This window comes from Stegostoma tigrinum, unplaced genomic scaffold, assembly GCF_030684315.1.
Source record: "Stegostoma tigrinum isolate sSteTig4 unplaced genomic scaffold, sSteTig4.hap1 scaffold_188, whole genome shotgun sequence".
NCBI classification, from domain to species: Eukaryota; Metazoa; Chordata; class Chondrichthyes; order Orectolobiformes; family Stegostomatidae; genus Stegostoma; species Stegostoma tigrinum.
In genome coordinates, this window is record NW_026728128.1 from 317,980 (window position 1) to 336,503 (window position 18,524).

The following is an 18,524-nucleotide window of genomic DNA, read 5'->3' on the forward strand; positions in this document are numbered from 1 at the left end:
ACACCACATTCAATCAGAAGTTGCCTTGGTGGAAATGACAGATTGCACTTTCCTTCCTTGTCAAGCTCAGGATCTCTGATCATATTTGTGGTAAATCCTGAATGAGGTTACGAGAAGTGTGGGCATGACGAAAAGTAAACTGAGCCCCAGTGTGCATGTGTTTGACAGCACTGTCATCCAGATGTTGCATTACTTTGCTGATGATTGAGAATACATTGAGGTCATAATTGGTCAGCACAATTAGCCTGCCGATTGCGTGATGGGTCATCTTTCTCTGAAACGTGAGTGTTGCAAGTGTTTAAAAATGTACTGGAAAACATTTACGTTGGTGTGGTTACCTTGGGGCACATTGTTCCAATACAGTTTGTGGGATGCTGCCAGGTGCCATGGCATTTGCAGTATCCAGAACATTCAGTCTTGTCATTGCGTGAAATAATTTGAATTGCGTGTAAGTTAAGATCTGTGATGCCTCCTCAGGATGAGGGCAAGAAGATCATCCAGACTGATGCTATGAATGGTTTCATCTGCTCCTTCACCTTTTGTTCGTAACATCTTGTAATAACTGCCATGTAGCCTGATGAGAAACTAAAGCTCATCCTGATTCATTTGCATTCGAAGGTGCCTATTTTTCCCAAACAAAAGCACTCATCACTGAGCGGGAAGTATGGAGAATGTCATAGATATCAGTGGTGAGATAATGCTGGATCTTGACCAGCAAAACCATTGTTGTGTTGGTGAAATGCAAACAAAAATCTATATGATGTAAAGTTTATTCTCAGCTAATCCCTTTAACAAATGACAGATTCTGATGTTGGTAACTGGAAAGCCTCCATTGTTGGAGGAGGAGAAGCCGTATCCAATTGAAGCAGCACAGGCTTTTGCGATGACTGTGGAAACCACTGCTTATGCCTTGCTTCAAGCATTGTCAAGGAATGATATTGACTATGCAAAACCGATTGCGAGGTGGCTAACGATGCAACAGAACTATGGTGGTGGATTTCACTCGACGCAGGTAAATGCTTGAGATCACAACAACAGGCATTCAGAAATTTCCATGGATCGTGTTACTAACTGGAGGTTGATGCTGTTTGCAATCAAACTGGACACTGCATTTTCATCTGCAGGTTTGGTGCATTGGCACAAATTCCAGTTCTTCAATGGTGTTAATCCTTGGTTAAATTCTTACATGCGCTTTGACTGTGCATCACTTTTCCTGTTCGCACTGCCCTTGAAAAGTACCTGTTTCTGCAAACCTTCACTTACTTGTCACAGGATCATTGAGGGACAGCATAATAGCGTGCTATGGCAATGGAACAGAGCCTTCAGCAAATTGTATGTGCCCTCACAAGATGCAAGTCCCAAACTATTCTCATCACATTTCCCAGCACTCGACCCAGAGCCTTGTATGCCTTGGCATCGCAAATGCCCAATCAAAGACTTGTTAAATGTTATCATGGTTTCTGCCTCTACCACCCACACAGTCGGTGCGTTCCACATTCTCACCACAGGTTGGGTGCAAAAACAAGTAAGTTTCCTCAAGAGATAGTAGGGACTTGCCAATGCTGGAGAATCTGAGAGAACAAGGTGTTGAACTGGATGAACACAGCGGGCCGAGCAGCATCAGAGAAGCAAAAAAGCTGACGTTTTGGGTTGACACCCTTCTTCAAAAATGGGGGAGGAGAAGGGGATTCTGAAAAAAATAGGTAGAAGTGGGGAGGCAGATAGAAGATGGATAAAGGAGAAGATAGGTGAACTGTCCCGTGCTGTCCACTCACTGTCCCCTGCTCCAGAATCATAGAATCAGAGAATTCTCCAGGATTAGACCATAAGACCATGAGACATAGGAGTGGAAGTCAGGCCATTCGGCCCATCAAGTCCACTCCACCATTTAAATCACGGCTGATGGGCATTTCATCACCACTTCGCTGTGCTCTCCCCGTAGCCCTTGATTCCTTTTGAGATCAAGAATTTGTCGATCTCTGCCTTGAAGGCATCTAACGTCCCAGCCTCCACTGCACTCTGCGGCAATGAAATCCACAAGCCCACCACTCTCTGGCTGAAGAAATTTCATCTCATTTCAGCTTTAAATTTACCCCCTCTAATTTTAAGGCTGTGCCCATGTGTCCTAGTCTCCCCGCCCAACGGAAACAACTTCCGAGCGTCCACCCCTTCTAAACCATACGTTATCTTGGAAGTTTCTATTAGATCGCCCCTCAACCTTCTAAACTCTAACAAGGACAATCCCAGGATCCTTAGCCATTCATCATACATTAAACCTAGCATTCCAGGGATCATCCGTGTGAACTTCTGCTGGACACGCTCCAGGGCTACTATGTCCTTCCTGAGGTGTTGGGCTCAAAATTGGACACAGTTTTCTAAATAGGGCCTAACTAGAGCCTTATAAAGCCTCAGAAGCACATGGCTGCTTTTATATTCCAACTCTCTTGAGATAAACGGCAACATTACATTCGCTTTCTTAATTACGGACTCGACTTTCAAGTTAACTGGTAGAGAATCCTGGACCAACACTCCCAGATCCCTTTGCACTTCTGATTTGCGAATTTTCTCACCATTTAGAAAATAGTCCATGCCTGTATTCTTTTTTCCAAAGTGCAAAACCTCACATTTACTCACATTTAATTTCATCAACCATTTCGTGGACCACTTTCCTAAACGGTCTACATCTTTCTGCAGCTTCCCCACCTCCTCAGTACGACCTGCCTGTCCACCTATCTTCGTATCATCGGCAAACTTCGCCAGAATGCCCTCAGTCCCTTCATCCAGATCAGTAACATATCCGGCGAACAGCTGCGGCCCCAACACTGAACCCTGCGGGACACTGTTCGTCACCAGTTGCCATTCCGAAAAAGAGCCTTTTATCCCAACTCTCTGCCTTCTGTCAGACAGCCAATCCTCAATCCAAGCCAGTATCTCACCTCCAACACCATGGGCCCTCACCTTGCTCAGCAGCCTCCCGTGAGGCACTGTATCAAAGGTCTTTTGGAAGTCTAGATAGACAACATTTACTGAGTTTCCCTGGTCTAACATACTAGTTACCTCTTCAAAGAATTTGAATAGGCATGACCTCCCCTGACTAAATCCATGCTGACTTGTTTTAATCTGACCCTGCACTTCCAGGAATTTAGAAATCTCATCCTTGACAATGGATTCTAGAATTTTACCAACAACTGAGATTAGGCTAATCGGCCTGTAATTTTCCATCTTTTGCCTTGATCCTTTCTTAAACAAGGGAGTTACAACAGCAATTTTCCAATCATCTGGGACTTTCCCTGACTCCAGTGACTTTTGAAAGATCACGACCAAAGCCTCTGCGATTTCCTCAGCCACCTCCCACAGAACTCTAGGATGTAGCCCATCGGGGCCAGGAGATTTATCAGTTTTTAGACCCTTGAGCTTTTCTCGCACTTTCTCTTTTGTAATGCCTACTATACTCAACTCTGCCTCCGGCTCTCCCTAATTGTTGGCACACGACTCATGTCTTCCACTGTGAAGACTGACGCAAAGTACTTATTAAGTCCTTCAGCTATTTCCTTATCTCCCATCAATAGCCTTCCAGAATCAATCTGGAGCGGCCCAATATCTTCTTTTGCCTCTCGTTTGCTTCTTACGTATTGAAAGAAGCTTTGACTGTCATTTCTAATATTACTAGCTTGCCTTCCTTCATATATGATCTTCTGCTTCCTGATTGCTCTCTTTGTTATCCTCTGTCTGTTTTTGTGGCCTTCCCAATCTTCTGATTTCCCAGTGCTCTTGGCCATTTTATAGGCTGTCTCTTTTTCTTTGATATGTTTCCTGACTTCCTTTGTCAGATGTCCAATAGCAGCGGTGAAGAAGCTGCTGTTGGGGAAATAGAGACATTGGTGTGCTTTTTTCACTCATTGCAATGATCTGGGTGGACCAGGAGAGATCGTTGGTGATCGACACTCTCAACTATCTCCACCTCAGCAACAAGGTGCTCACACACTCACATTCTGTCGCCCTTTCTGTCTGTCTGACTGTCTCTCTCCCTCATTGCCCATCTCTCTCTCTCTCTCTCTCTCTCTCTCTCTCTCTCTCTCTCTCTCTCTCTGTCCCTGTCTCCCTCCCCCCCGACCAACCTCTCTGTCTTTGTCTCGCTCTCTCTCTCTCACACCAACTCATTGCTCAGTATTCCATGGTATCTCAATTGTTGGAATAATTAACTTACACTGAGCATGGATTTTCTCCCAATATAGTTATGACAAAGCAGAACCAATTCTGCGTGGAAGAAGAAAGGCAGGAGCCATAATAATTTGTGATTGTTTAGCTGAAGGAACCATGCTGTGATATGCATCCAGATAGGATGCTTTCTGTGGTACATCAGTGAAAGTTGTCCTTGTGGACACGCAGAATTACCTTAGCCTCCTGGGAAGAGGAGACAATGGTGTGCTTTTTTTGCCCATTGCAACGATCTGGGCGGACCAGTGAACTAATCTAAGCCCATCCCCCTACACGATCCCATTATCATCCATATGCTTATCCAAGGACTGTTTAAATGCCCCTAATGTGGCTGAGCTAACTACATTGGCAGGCAGGGGGTTCCACGTCCTTACCACTCTCTGAGTAAACAACCTGCCTCTGACATCTATCTCAAATCCATCACCCCTCAATGTTTAGCTGTGCCCCCTCATATAAGCTGACATGGTCATCCTCGGATAAAGACCCTCACTGTCCACCCTATCTCATCCACTGATCATCTTGTATGTCTCTATTAAATCCCTCTGAACCATCTACTCTCCAACGAGAACAAACCCAAGTCCCTCAGCCTTTCTTCAGAAGTCCTTCACTCCAGACCAGGCAACATAGGAAAGATGTGGATGCTTTGGAGAGGGTTCAGAGGAGGTTTACCAGGATGCTGCCTGGACTGGAGGGCTTATCTTATGAAGAGAGGTTGACTGAGCTCGGTCTCTTTTCATTGGAGAAAAGGAGGAGGAGAGGGGACCTAATTGAGGTATACAAGATAATGAGAGGCATAGATAGAGTCGATAGCCAGAGACTATTTCCCAGGGCAGAAATGGCTAGCACGAGGGGTCATAGTTTTAAGCTGGTTGGTGGAAAGTATAGAGGGGATGTCAGAGGCAGGTTCTTTACGCAGAGAGTTGTGAGAGCATGGAATGCGTTGCCAGCAGCAGTTGTGGAAGCAAGGTCATTGGGGTCATTTAAGAGACTGCTGGACATGCATATGGTCACAGAAATTTGAGGGTGCATCCATGAGGATCAATGGTCGGCACAACATTGTGGGCTGAAGGGCCTGTTCTGTGCTGTACTGTTCTATGTTCTATGTTCTATGTTCTAACATCCTGGTAAATCTCCTCTGCACCTTTTCCAATGTTTCCACATCCTTCCTGGAATGGGATGACCAGAACTGTACACAGTATTCCAAGTGAGACCGCACTAGTTTTTTGGACAGTTGCAGTATGACATCACGGCTCTGGAACTCAATCCCTCTACCAATAAAGCCTAATACACCGTAAGCCGCCTTAACAGCACTATCAACCTGGGTGGCAATTTTCAGGAATCTACGTACATGGACACCAAGATCCCTCTGCACAGCAACACTAACAAGAATCTTTCCATTGACCCAATATTCTGCCTTCCTATTATTCCTGCCAACGTGAATCACCTCACATTTATCCACATTGAACTCCATTTGCCACCTTACAGCCCAATTCTGCAGTTCATCCAAGTTTCCGTGCAACATGCAAAATTCTTCCACATTGTCCACCACTCCACCGACTTTAGTGTCATCTGCAAACTTAGTAACCCATCTACCAATGCCTCCGTCCAAGTCATTTGTGAAAATGACAAACAGCAGTGGTCCCAAAACAGATCCTTGAGACACACCACTAGTAACCAGACTCCAGGCTGAATATTTTCCATCAACCACCACTGGTTGCCTTCTTACTGAAAGCCAGTTTCTAATCCAACCTGCTAAATCTCCCTCAATCCCATGTCTCCATATTTTCGACAATAGCCTACCATGTGGAACCTTATCAAAGGCTTTACTGAAGTCCATGTACACCACGTCAACTGCCCGACCCTCATCCACATGCTTAGTCAGCTTCTAAAATGACTCAGTGAGGTTTGTGAGACACGACTTGCCCTTGACAAATCCATGTTGACTTTTGTGGGCTGAAGGGCCTGTTCTGTGCTGTACTGTTCTATGTTCTATCTCCAATCAAATTGGTGCTTGTTCGATGATTATAATACCTATCTCTTATAACCCTTTCCGAAACATTTCCGACAACAGATGTAATGCTCAATAGTTTATAATTACCTGGGTCATCTCTACTGCCCTTCTTGAACAAGGGCATAACATTTGCAACCCTCCAGCCTTCTGGCACTAAACCTGTAGACAATGAGGACTCAAAGATCAAGGCCAAAGGCTCCACCACCACCTCCGTAGCCTCCCAGAGAATCTGAAAGTTTCGAAGGATGATGCGTTGTATCCGGAGGTTGGTGGGGTGGTACGTCAGGATGAGGGAGACTTTGTTTTGGTTGTTGTTGCGGGGTGGGGTGAGAGGGATTTGTTGCAGGAAATGCTGGAGACACGGTCGAGGGTGTTATCAACCACAGAGCGGGGGAAGTTGTGGTCCTTGAAAAATGAGGACATCTGAGATATACGAGAGTAGAATACCTCATCCTGGGAGCAGATGCAGAGTCAAAGGAATGGGGAATAGGGGATGAATTGTTGCGGGAATATGGTGGGAGTTGGTGGACTTGAAATGGATATTTGTTTCTCGGTGGTTGGAAATCGAGAGGTCCAGGAAGGAGAGAGAGGTATCAGAGATTGTCCAGGTGAACTTAAAGTTCGGGAGGAAGGTGTTGCTGAAGTGGATGTTAGAGCCCCTTGTGGGAGCACGAGGCGGTGCCGATACAGTCATCAATGTAACGGAGGAAGAGGCGGGGTTTAGGGCCAGTGTAGGTACGGAAGAGGGAGCGTTCCATGTAACCTACAAAGAGGCAGGCATAGCTTGGGCCCAGGTGGCTACCCTGGCCACCCACTTTGTCTGTAGGAAGTGGGAGGAATTGAAAGAGAAACTGTTGAGGGTTGTTCAAGGACAACGACTTCCCCCTCCTCAATGGTCAAAAACGCCCTCAACCGTGTCATCCGCATTTCCCACAACTCATCCCTCGTACCCGCTCCCCATAATAACTACCAAAACAGTGTCCTCCTCGCCCTCACGTACCACCACACTAACCTCCAGATTTAATGCATCATCCTCCGACATTTCTGCCATCTGCGATCCGACCCCACACCAAAGACATTTTTCCCTCCACCTTTAGGTGACTCCCTTATCCGCTCCACACTCCCCTCCAGCACCCCCTACACCCAGCACTTTTCCCTACATATCCATAAATGTTGTCATCATAATGTTTAAAATTCACTTGTCCCGATGCCTCCCCCCTCACCCCCATCCCAAGCCCCAGGAAGAATTTCCACATCAAACACATGTTCACCTGCACATCTGCTAATGTGGTATACTGTATCCGCTGTTCCCTTTGTGGCCCCCTCTACATCGGGGAAACAAAGCGGAGGTTTGGGGACCGCTTTGCAAATCACCTATGTTCAGTTTGCACGAAAGAACTGCACCTCCCTGTCGTGAACTGTTTCGACTCTCTCTCCCAATCCTCAGAAAGTATGTCCATCCTGGGCCTCCTGCAGTGCCACAACGATGCCACCTGAAGGTTGCAGGAGCAGCACCTCGTATTGCGCTTTGGAACCCTGCAGTTCCGTGGTATCAATGTCGACTTCACAAGCTTCAAAATCTCCCCTCCGCCTCCTGCATCCCAAAACCAGCCCACCTCGCCCATACTGCCACCACTAGCCCCACCCTCATCTCCTACCTCCTAACCTCTTCCCGCCCCTGAGACCTGTTCGTCCTCCCCAGACTGACCTATCCCCTCCCTACCTCCCCACCTGCACTCACCTCTACTGGCTACATCTCCACCTCTTTAACTTGTCCGGCTCCTCTCCACCGATCTTCTCCTCTATGCATCTTCGATCCACCTCCCCCTCTCTCCCTATTTATTTCAGAACCCTCTCCCCTCCCACTTTTCTGATGAAAGGACTCGGTCCAACATGTCAGCCTTTGTGCTCCTAAGATGCTGCTTGGCCTGCTGTGTTCATCCAGCTGCACACTCTGTTATCTCTACATCTCTTAACAACCTCATTAAGTGAGTTCTAGGGAGAACTATGCAGGGTAGACTTAGGGTTTATCATTCTAACTTGCCACTCCTGAAAGATGAAAGTTGGTTTATGTTGGATGTTTGTCTCATAGCTATGAAAGAGATCCTGAAAGGATTGTTCGTATCTTTTGTTGAGAATTTTACCCATTTAGTCACTCTAATCCTTCTCCTTATTAAAAGTTTCCTTGGGAGTCATAAATTTCAAATATCTGCAGAATTTTATTCGGCTTGGCATTGGCTCTCTGAGATTCCCCGTTAATGGCTCCGCGACCTGCTAGCTAATTAGAGAATTTGTCATTGATGTGCCTGTCATAAAATCTTTAGTCTTATACTATATATCCCAATTTCAGGAGGAAGTCCAGAGAGACCTTTTAAAGGAAAGGGGTTTAGAAAGAAAACTTAAGTTCTATAGATCAAAGTCATGAATAGTTGATAAATTATTTGCACTTCATATTTCCAGAACCTACCCCGGAAGAGAGACCCCAGAGAATTGCTAAAGCTGTCCGCAAACAGTCAATAGAAGTGAAGGAAACTTGGGAACAATTGAAAACCCATGCGAGCAACTGGCAGAAACAGGTGGAAAAGGCGTTGGAGAAACTTCAAGAACTGCAGAAAGTTCTGGATGATCTTGAGGCTCATGTGATAACAGCTGAGGGGGTCCACACTGATTGGCAACCTGTGAGTGACCTGCTTATTGACTCATTGCAGGATCACATTGATGAAACCACAGTAAGTGCAATTACATTACACTTCACTTATGAACAGATGTAACCACACTGTTGTATCGAGACGATCAGTCACATGAGTACTTCAGTGATATTGATTGAATGGTTGTTAACTTAATTTGCAAATTAAAACTTAGCTGAGCATGCCTTCTGATGATATCACATCGGTAATATTAGTATAATTGAGGATTCTATTAGTCAGTGACATCAGCTGAGTTATCTACTTGTTGCCATGTTATCAGGATTAAAGGTAAAGTCTTAGCGTGCCATTTGGCCACTCCTTAGAGAGAGATAACTGGTTATGATTTAACCTGAAGATCACCATGCCTCAGGCAAGTGGAGAGTTTGAGGTGAAGATCCTTTGTGCTAAGCTCACTGGTATGGTAATTGAGCCCTCTCTTGCAGGGCATCACTCTGCATCACAAACCAACCGTTCAGCCAACTGAATTTGAATAGAGTATAGGATTGGAGAGCAATCCATGCAATTCTATTTTTTTAATGAACGTTTCTCACTGGGACTCTCTCACTGGCAAACTTTTTAAAAGCCAGCTCAGCCCTACAGGCTAGATCAGTTCCAGATCTCAGCTGAATTTTTTGATCTGGAGTGGGTCAGCGTTAGGAGTTCAGTGCTTGGAATGAATTCTCATGAAGTTAGCGAGAGGGATGCTACACGTGAATAGATCGATGTTTTGAAAAGCAGATGAGATATGAGCAAAAGTTTAATTGATGTGGAAGACCAGCCACAACCATCATCGACGGTGGAGCAAGCTTGAGCGGCCACGCAACATTGTGCTGCCGCTATTTGACTTGTTCTGTGGAAAGGAAGGAAAATGGTCAAAGTGTCAAAAATGCTGAAGACTACATCATTCTACAACCTCAAAATTTGATTGTGTTCAGCATATTATCACGACTGGTACCTCTCAATCCTGGTCTATCATCTCAGCAGCTCGACTCTGCCCAAAAGCTGGTGACTTGTGACATTTTTGAAGGGTCTTCCCAAGTCTGAAAATCATTTTTGCTTTTGTAGAATCAGAGTTGGCGTGTGGAAGGAGGTCTTCTGGCATATCATAGCTCTTTGAAATAACTCCCCAATTCGTCCCCCACTGCTTGGCAATGACTTCAACCACTTATAAAATCTCTTTAATGGAGAGAAACTTTGAAGGCATCTGAAAGGAGTATGAACGATCCCAGAACACAACTGAGCCTTATTAAGTTCTTAGTTCTGATGATCAAGAGCTTGATCCAAGAGGATTGTTTTAAAAAGTGCCTTAAAAGAGGAAATGTACAGAGGCTATGAGGTGTAGGAAGTTAATGAGTTTTGCGAAGATTTGTTGCTCAGGTTGAAGTTCTGGATGTGAGTTTGCTCGCTGAAGGTGTAGGAAGTCTCTTCTTGGGTTTGAAGCCTACACAATTAAATGTTTGGCAACCAGTAGTGGGCCGTTTGAAATCAAGAGTGGGCAAGAGGACATAATTAGACGAGTGCAGATATCCTGAAGTATGGTTGGACTGGTGGAGTTTACGAAAATAGCGATTGGCATAGCCAAGGAACGATTTGGAAACAAAAATGAGAATTCAATAAAATTAATGTTAATAGTATCAGTCAGGTAGAAAGTACAGGGAATAGGAATTGGTTCAAGATGAGACACAGGCAGTGGAGTTTTAGATGACCTCAAGCTTTCAATGGGCAAATGTGGGACTCAAACAGGGAATGCATTGGAATTGTCAGGTCCAGAAGTGAAGTAGTTCCAGATGAAGGTTTCACTGCTAATGAGCCAAGACAAGAGACAGGTAGGCAGGATTAAAAAGATGTAAAGAGACAGCTTTCGGCATTGCATGAATGTGTGGTCGGACGTTCATCATGGGATAAACAAGATGCCAAGGTTGTGCTGAGACAAGCGTAATATTACATTGTTGCCAAGGCGGAGTAATGCAATCAGTAGGTAGTGAACAGAGATTGGTGTGGGGACCACAAACAGTGGTCTTCCCAGTTTTAAATTGTTGTCTCTACATAGTTCCGCAACTTTATCTTCTGTTCAAAAGGCATTACTGACAAGAAAGCAGAAGTTAGCCATTTGTTTACTTGTCAATATATCTTGATTTTTCCACCATGTTCTCCAATTATTTCCAAAACCTGTGCAGTGTACTAAGTGAACCATTCAAACCTTAAAAGGAAATGTTAAAATTGTGGAATATAAAGTTAAATTTATTTTATTGAACATTTAAATAAATTACATGAAGGTTTGACCAAGACTGAAAGGAATCAGATGGAACACCAGATGAATAAAACAAGCAGCATTAAGGTGGTATTAGATGGATGTTCGTGAAGAAAGAGAACACAGCCAACCTTTCTTCCATCAGGGGGATTAATTGTGTGGTGTCAAACACAGTCGATTAAATCATTCCTTCTGTCTTTACTGCCTGACTGTACTCTGGTTGTAATATTTCCTTTTTTAAAGGCTCAAGGTTCGACATACTTCTCATTTTATAAATTTTAAGAAGTTGGCTTATTGTCAAGTCATGGTAGGATTGAAAACATATGCTACCACTGTTTGAAGTCAGAAGTCACATGACACCAGCTTATGGTCCAACAGGTTCATTTCAATTCACACAAGCTTTTGGAGTGCAACCCCTGCATCAGGTGCAGTTAGTGAGGTGGCCACACAGACACACAGCTTCTGAGCAGAGAGATCAAAAGATCATAGAATTGGTGTGAGTGGAGTGTCAGATAATAACTCTATACAGGTGACCAAGAGTGTTAGAGGCAAGTAAAGTGTTTATAAAGTCAATGTCAGTGCTGTGTTGTCATGATAATCAGGCAGCGCAACAGGAATGTACAAAAGGTGACATCTCAGGTCAGACTGACTTGTAGTTTAGAGGCTTGTGTTCAGAATCTGTCTTAGAGTTTTAAACTTTATTTCAAAAGCAAGAATTTATAAGATACCACACTGACTGTAACTGCAAATTGTGTGTTTCTTCAACAAAATATCTGCAAATAAACAAACATCCTGGATGAAGACTTATTATCTGACACTCCACTCACACCAGTTGTATGATCTTTTGATCTGTCTGTTTATAAATTGTGTGTCTGTGTGTTTTCCTCTCTGACCGCACGTGATGGAGGGACTGCACTTCATAAGCTTGTGTGATTTCAAATAAACCTGTCATTATAACCTGATGCCATGTGGCTTCTGACTTTGTCTATCCTCGTCCAACACCAGCACCTCCACATTATAAGTGTTTGGAACCAAGTCAGTGCAACAGGTATATGTCGAACATTTGACTTCGGAAGGATGCCTAGTGCTGAAAAATTCATTAATAACAAAGGATTTCTCCATTATGCCATCTATCGTAACATGCTGCGTCTCACAGTCATAATGAAAGGATGCCCACTTTAATTTAGCAGGGCCAAGAACAGTTATGGACATTTTTAGCATGGGAGGAGGCCATTCAACCTATTTTATCTGTACCAGCTCTCTCCCAGAGCAACAAAATTAATCCTTTTCTCGAACTCATTCCACATATTTCACAGAATTGAAATATATCGGTACATACTTAAGACATTTTAACGTCAAGTGAGCAGTTCTCGCACTTCACCTTGTCACTAAAAATTGAAAACGTGACTTACAAAGAGTGAGTCTTTATTTTGTTCTGTTGTGATGATGAAGAAGATGCAAGTCCAAATGCTGGAACTGGCCTCTTGAACTTAGAAATTTTTAAATGTGTATAAAATGAATTCCGTGCGCATCTACTAAAAGCAGTTTTATGGAAGGAAAAGGTACCAAAGAAGATTTGGTGTATTGTGCTTGATGCTATTATACTCCAACCTGTGAAAACAGAACTCTCCGACTGTGAGTGTTGAGTTCTGAGAGGGTGCTCTCTTGTTTGAATTTGCATTGCTAAGTCTAGGCCTATTATCCCAACAGCAAAATTGGTAATCCAGAAAGAAATGGCTATTTCTCGCGTTTGTTAGCTGTAAGTGTCTGTTTAAAGTTTGAGTACAGTTTTCTCATATACAGGTGCTTAACCTGCTTTTACAGTTTGAACATTTGTTGTGCCAATGAAAATTTTTTGAATGGTTTCACCTCCAGTTTTCTTCTTTAACCATATTTGGTATTTTTCCAGGGTAAGGACTATCTGCAAAATCTGAGATTGGGTTTTGAAAGACATCAGCCTTTATTTTGGAGAGATAATGGCAACTGCAGATGCTGGAGAATGCAAGATAGCAGTAGGTGGAGCTGGATGAACACAGCAGGCCAGGCAGCATCTTAGGAGCACAAAATCTGACGTTTCGGGCCTCGACCCTTCATCAGAGAGGATGAAGGGTCTTGGCCCGAAACATCAGCTTTTGTGCTCCAGAGATGCTGCTTGGCCTGCTGTGTTCATCCAGCTCCACACTTTGTTGTCTTAGAAGGACTGGGCTTGTTTTTGCTGAGGTTGAGAAGAGTAAGGAGGTGATTTCCTTGAAGTATATATGATTCTGAATGGTCTTCACGAGGAATATGTAGAAAGATTTTTCCTGTACTTTGGCAAGCGCTGAACTCGGGACACTTATGTAAAATTTGGACTTGCCACTTCAGGACAGATGAGCAGAGCATTTTTTCTCTGATAGTTGTATGACATTGGAACTAGCTGCCTCATAAAGTGACAGAGTTGGGGTCATTGAATATTTTAAGGTGGACTTAGATTCTTGTAAGGCAGGGAAAAGGTCTTTGTTAATTGGAGTCATACCAAGCACAAAGGAAAACGTTTGTGATTGTTAGACATAGTCATTTCACCTCCAGGACATCTCTTTCGGTGTTCCTCAGGGCAGCATCCAAGGCCCAAACATCTGTGCTGCTTCACCTTCCCTCTATAAAGTCAGAAGTGGAGATGTTCACTGATGACTCCACAATGTTCAGTACTATTTCCAACTCCTTAGATAATAAAGCAGTCCATGTTTAAATGCAGCAAGACCAGTATATTATCCAGGCTTAGGCTGATAAGTGCTTGGTAATATTTGCACTACACAAGTGCCAAGCAATGGCCATCTCCAACAAGGGCGAATTTAGCCATCATCTGTTGATATTTATTGCTGTTACCATCGCTGAATCCCCCACTGTCAACATCAGAGGTGTTACTATTAACCAGAAACTGAACAAGATCAGCTACATAAATACTACGGATTCAAGAGCAGGCCACCCTGTTGTGTGCAGATGATTTTCATCACTCCATTTTTACCAAGATTTAACTGGAAGTTTGGGATTTGTCATATTTCTGAAGAGTCGAACGGCAGCATGCTTTTCTTTTCGTTAATTCTTTGTAATTTATTGCATATAAAACTTCTGTTGCCAGAAAAAGAAATTATGTGGCTGAGCGACTTTTTTCGAATGTCTTGTGAGAAGTGCCATTCAGAGGTGGTCACATTGTTACCTTGTGATCAGTCTGGATCAGTCGGGCTGGATATGAGATGAGACTGGGGGTGGGAAGATTTTGAAGCAGGTACTTCAGAGAAAGCAGCCTCTCCCTACAGTCAAACCCTCCAACCCTGGCAATGTTCTTGTAAATCTTTTCTGAACCATGTCAAATTTCACGACAACTTTGCTATAGCAAGGAAACCTGAATCGAATGCAGTATTCCAAAAATGGCCGAACCAATGTCCTTGGTAGCTGCAACGTGACTTCTCAACTTTTATATTTAGTGCTGTGACCAAGAGAAGCAAGCATATTAAACACCTTCTTCACTACCTGCAACTCCACTTTCAAGGAACTCTGAACCTGCACCCCAAGTTTGTTTGGCGACACAGCTGAGGACCTCACCATTAAGCGTATAAGTTCTGCCCTGATTTGCCCAACCAAAACCTAAAACCGTTTCCGCATTAAACCCAAATTGTCTGGTATTTGCTTGGTGGTATATATAAAAAGGGACGCGTTTATGCTTGTTCAGGCAACCCATACCTGACATCCAGAGGTTGATTTCCGAATGGCTTGAATTGGAACTCGTTAACAGATTGAGCTTTGGGATGCCTCAGGATGTCTTTATGTGTGATGTGCATCTGGCAGGTGTCAAATTGTAATTTCAAATGCAGTTCTGCATACAGATAGCATAACGTAAGAAAGAAGAACAGGACTAAGTAGAAGTATCCTTCAAAGCCTTGTTGAGTTGATTTGTCCTGTTTTGTTACTTACTTCTACATTTATTAAATCCACTTTTTTTTTAAAGCATTCTTTCACAGGATGAGGGCACTGCTGGCAAGGCTAACATTCGTTTCCCATCCAGGAATGTCTTGGTGGGCTATTTTGGAAGTCAGTAGAGAGTCAGCCATATTCCAGTGAATTTGAATTCATATACCAGAATTGCTTAGGAAAGCAGAGGCCTTCCCTGAAGAATAGTTTAGTGATAATGGAAACTGCAGATGCTGGAGAATCCAAGATAATAAAATGTGAGGCTGGATGAACACAGCAGGCCCAGCAGCATCTCAGGAGCACAAAAGCTGACGTTTCGGGCCTCGACCCTTCATCAGAGAGGGGGATGGGTTGAGGGTTCTGGAATAAATAGGGAGAGAGGAGGAGGCGGACCAAAGATGGAGAGAAAAGAAGATAGGTGGAGAGGAGAGTACAGGTGGGGAGGTAGGGAGGGGATAGGTCAGTCCAGGGCAGACAGGCAGGTCAAGGAGGTGGGATGAGGTTAGTAGGTAGGAGATGGAGGTGCGGCTTGGGGTGGGAGGAAGGGATGGGTGAGAGGAAGAACCGGTTAGGGAGGAAGAGACAGGTTGGACTGGTTTTGGGATGCAGTGGGTGGAAGGGAAGAGCTGGGCTGGCTGTGTGGTGCAGTGGGGGGAGGGGACGAACTGGGCTGGTTTTGGGATGCGGTGGGAGAAGGGGAGATTTTGAAGCTGGTGAAGTCCACATTGATACCATTGGGCTGCAGGGTTCCCAAGCGGAATATGAGTTGCTGTTCCTGCAACCTTCGGGTGGCATCATTGTGGCACTGCAGGAGGCCCATGATGGACATGTCATCTAAAGAATGGGAGGGGGAATGGAAATGGTTTGCGACTGGGAGGTGCAGTAGTTTGTTGCGAACCGAGCGGAGGTGTTCTGCAAAGCAACCCCCAAGCCTCCGCTTGGTTTCCCCAATGTAGAGGAAGCCTATAGTTTAGTGAATTCAGTTTTCTGTTACAACAATTTATGATAGTTTCATCATCACTGTTACTTTTAACTCAAGATCTTTATTACTTGAATGTCATTTCCAGCAGATGCTTTTGTATTTTATATTTAATATTAGGATGTTAGTTTTAATTTAATTTCTTATTAACATTTAATCATTAATTTCAGGATATTTCTCAGATTTTATCTGCTTCCTCTCCATTAGGTTTTTGAAGAAGAAATTGCCCCAGTGAAACAAGAAGTCAAAATATTAAATGATCTGGCCAGTCAGTTATCTCCACTTGATGTCTCTTTCTCTCCAAAGATTTCTCACCAGCTTGATGACCTAAATATGAGGTTGAAATTTATACAGGTAACAGTGAAAACATTTTCAAAACTAGCCAATCTGTTGTAGAAAGCATTTACAAATAATTTGGCTTCAAATATATGAACAAGATAAAGAACCCTTTCAATTCAAGCAAGCAATTAATATTTTATTATCATGGTTCATGAAGTTATTCAGTTTTATAATATTTCTTTTTCAAAAATACAATGTTCTGGTCTGTCGTCTGCGCTTTAGAATGTAATCGCAAAACAAAATCCAAATAGTGAGAAATGTGAGCATCCAAATTACAGTCTGAAATGGTTCAGGACTGGAACACTTTGAATATATTCACGATGAAGCTGCAGGTAGCAGATATTTTTCCTGATCCATCTAAAAGAATTTGGAATTGGACCAGAGTGCTAACTGCTGTGCACTTCAGTATTATGTATTGTTTCATATTTTAAGTGCCTGAGAAAGACAAAGTTTAATGAATTACAACAAAGATATACTTGATGCATTGAAGGGAAGAATGACATAAAATTGTGTGCACTTCATGTATTTCTTCCAATTGAGCAGATTTTGATTGATGTCAGGAAAGCAGATGAAAATATTCTTTATCCCATGAAGCCTCATGAAACGTTTTATTGAGCAAATTATTTCAGTCTTGTTCTGTGTCAATAGCTCTCTTGGCCATGTCGCACAATAAAACTCCTTATCAGTTCTAGAAAGCAGACAAAAACATAAGAAATAGCAACAGGATCTGGATGTTCTCCCTCTCGACCCTACCTCTAAGAACATGGCTGACCTGCCCAGGACTCAACTCCTCTTCCATACCAGCTTCTCAGAGCCCTCAACTTCTCTATTTCAAAAATCTTATCGACCACCTTCTTGAAATACTTTCAGTGATCTACCTTTCAAAATTCTCTTGTATTCTGAACAATCGCTACCTGCTGAAAGAAGAAATTCCTTTGCATCTCAGGTTTCAATAAATGTTCCCTTCTTCTGTAACTATGTCACTGAGTTTGAGATTTCCACACTAATGGAAACATTGTCTTCACATCTAGCCTGTCAAGCCCCCTCAAAATTTTGTGTTTCAGTAAGATCACCCCTCATTCTTCTAAACTTGAATGAATAAAGACCTTCTGTGTTACCATTCTTGATAAATCATGATCCGATGAATCAGCCCAGTGAATCTCTTTTGAACTGCTTCCTATGGCTGTGTATCCTTTCTTGTATTTCTCCAAGTGTGACCTCCTCGATAGCCTGATCAGTTGCAAAAAAATTCCCCATTTTTGAACTAAAACCTCCTTCCAATAAAGGCCAAAATTCCATTTGCCTTCTTAATTACTTGCATCACCATCGTCATGGCTCACATCAACTCCAACCTACCAAAGTGCTTTGATCCTCTGCAATTCACCTACCACTGCAACAGGTCTCCAGCTGATACTGTCTCCCTGGCCTGACAGTCATCCCTGGAATGTCTGGATAACAAGGATACCTACGTCAGGCTGTTACTTATTGATCAGAGCACCACCTTCCACACTGTAATTCCAAACAAACTCCTCTCTAAACTCTGACACCTACGCCTCAGCATCCCTCTCTGTAACAGGATTCTCGACTTCCTGACCCAGAGACCGCAATCAGTAAGGATAGGTGACAACACTTCCTCCACCGTAAGCCTCAACACTGGTGCCCAGCAGAGCTGCCCCTACTCTATACTCCTTATGGAATCAGGACTGTGTGGCCCCAACTCCATTTACAAGTTTGCTGATGACGCTTCCATTGTAGGTCGGACCTCAAACAACAATAAGTCAGATTACAGGAAAAGAAATTGAGTGCTTGCTGGCATGATGGAAAAATAACAATCTGTCCATCAACATAAGCAAAATGAAGGAGCTGGTCATTGATTTCAGGAAGCTTCTGTCTGCAGCAATGGTGCTGAGGTGGAGATGGTTGATAGTGTGAAGCTCCTGGGAATGTTCTCACCAACAATCTGTCCTGGTCTACCCATGTCGACATGATGGTCAAGGAGGCTAAGGAAATTCAGCATGTCCATGACGACCATACCTAATTTTGTAGATGCATCCTATCTGGATGCATCACTGTGTGGTATGGCAGTTGCTG

At 43.5% G+C, this 18,524-nt stretch overlaps 1 long non-coding RNA gene across 1 annotated transcript in view; it reads left to right on the forward strand.

Moving 5' to 3' along the window:
- Positions 1 to 18,524, forward strand: part of LOC125450358 (uncharacterized) — a 214,993-nt gene that overhangs the window by 17,985 nt on the left and 178,484 nt on the right. The window contains exons 4-5 of the long non-coding RNA XR_009443932.1: positions 8,690 to 8,958; positions 16,302 to 16,448. This is a non-coding gene — a long non-coding RNA (uncharacterized LOC125450358). The remainder of the gene's footprint in view (positions 1 to 8,689; positions 8,959 to 16,301; positions 16,449 to 18,524) is intronic.